This window comes from Palaemon carinicauda, chromosome 9, assembly GCF_036898095.1.
Source record: "Palaemon carinicauda isolate YSFRI2023 chromosome 9, ASM3689809v2, whole genome shotgun sequence".
Classification (NCBI taxonomy): Eukaryota; Metazoa; Arthropoda; class Malacostraca; order Decapoda; family Palaemonidae; genus Palaemon; species Palaemon carinicauda.
The window spans coordinates 160147411-160149910 of record NC_090733.1 but is presented as its reverse complement, the minus strand read 5'-3'; positions in this window follow the sequence as shown (position 1 = coordinate 160149910).

Below are 2500 nucleotides of genomic sequence, written 5' to 3'. Positions count from 1 at the left end.
TCATGTTGCGTAATGCTAGTTCTGGGCGCTTCTCGTCCGTCAGGAACATACGGGAGATTTGGCCTATATAAAGGACAGGTGAAGAGCGAGAGAAGCAGAGTAGGATAATATTAACACCACTGGTGTTTGGAGACATTTTTTCAGCTACACCCTCTGTGACTCTGAAAATTAGTGACTACAAAAAACGGCATTAATAACTTGAAGATAAAGAAGTTCAAAAGTTCATCCCTTCGTCATCAGAAGCTGTGATTCTACATAAAAACCCTTTATATCTCATACTAAGCAACGCCGTCTGTCCTTCGTTGCATAGAAGTTTGTGAAGTCAATTCAAGACCTACTTCGTCGTAAGAATTCATATAATGTTTTTATTTAGTTTTGGTACTCCGTTAGTATTTCTGTGGATCTTGTGTAATGCTGTAAATATTTATGTTAAATCTCAAATATAGTTCTATTTTATGTTTGCTGGCTATTAAATGTTATTGTTTTGCTATTGTTTGGTAAACTTATTTTTTAGTAGATTTGCATAATCTGCGTCGTGTACGATTGTTGAACGTAACTCCTGTCTTTGTCCATTTCTTTTCTTACATGTTGTTATAATATCCTGTACTTTAGTATTCGCTCGTATCCATGTTGTTCTTATTCTATCGCTTAGAGTTATTCCCATCATTATTATTTCCATAGCTCTTTGCGTTGTAACTAACTTATGTTCTAAGGCTTTAGTAATGCTCCGAGTTTTCTTTGATCTCTCGAGTCTCTTGACTCCTTGAGATGTCCTAATCACGTGATGTCATAGGACTTTCTATAGTATTTTAATAATCATTAGAACTATTCAATATATCAATGAACATTGGGAAGTAAACTGACTTATATGTTTTCGGAATTTGAATGACTACTTGTGAAAAGATAATGAAGTATTTTAAGGAAGTATTCTTAATTTATATAGCTCCTCTTTGGAAAGAAAATAAATACATATGAATTTGGAAGTTATACCTGACCCCCCTTTAAAGGTCGCTCACGAATGGCAGAGGTAGGGAACAAAATGATGTCCTAGAGCCTGACCATATACATATATGATCAGTGCCCAAGCTCCCTCTCCATCAATCTAGGACAAAGAGGCCCAGGCAATGGCTGCTGATGACCCATCAGGTAGACCTATAGGTGCCCCCTAGCTCACAATATTGGCGAAGTTGCAAAAATTAATAGAAACTATCTAGATTGACCATGACTCGAGCCCCCTTCAACAGATTGCTAGGCAGAAACGTTTCCAATAGGCTACCACAATGTTGAAGGACACTTGATTGATAAATCTTAGAGACTGCATGACCCCTCACTGGAGTTTATTTTACAAATGAAAGGCCATATAACACTCTAATATTGCCCGTATGTTAATTGTGCTATTACAACACTGTGGTTAAATTAAGATGAAGTAGATCTGTAAGTCAGGTGACTAGTATATCAAAGGGTATCCAAAATATTTATAACCATAATCGTGAGTATTAGCAATATTATTGCAAATATATATATATATATATATATATATATATATATATATATATATATATATATATATATATATACATATACCTGTTTGAAAACCGATTCCATAAGGCCAAAGAAATGGGATACAAAAATTTTTAAGTGCATATCCATTTTGATTGTCGCTGTTTGGTCATTGCTGTTTTGTGTGTGTGTGTGTGTGTATATATATATATATATATATATATATATATATATATATATATATATATATATATGTATATGTATATATATATATATATATATATATATATATATATATATATATATATATATACTTTATGTGTTTGAGGAGATGCTTATCCTATATATACATGAGCGCATATAAACAAAGAAGACGCAAGAAGATGGATATAGGCAACCAACTGCATATTCACACACTGACGAACGCACCCATCTCCATAGAGTAATGCGATTTAATTATAAATGATTGGCTCCCTTTTATGACACGGGTGAAAGGAAGAGGCAGCCACAGAGAAACCCCAGCACTAATTCCTGCCTCCGTTTAACCATGTTGCCTCAGGGATGTTCCGGCCAGCCTCTTCATATTGTGTGGGTTTGCCTAAGAGTAATATCATTAAAATCCCAGTCATTGTTTAGAGAGAGAGAGAGAGAGAGAGAGAGAGAGAGAGAGAGGAGAGAGAGAGAGAGAGGAGAGAGAGAGAGAGAGAGAATCCCTCGAAGGGATTCTTCTTGGTTCTTGTTATCACTTTAATTCAATATCTTATTTTATTGTTATAGTTTTAAAGTGTCTTATTTTTCTGTAGCCTTCTTGTTTATAGTTTTAGATATATTCATTATTTTTTTCTGAAGTATATAGGTTGCATAAAACTTCTTAATTATTTATCGATGCAGTTTAAAATACAAGTAGGTCAATTAGTTAGTCAGGGTAAATAAAAAAAAAAACTAAATGAAAACTGTTGTGATATTGGAAGTAAGTTGAAAACAGATTTTTATATAAAAA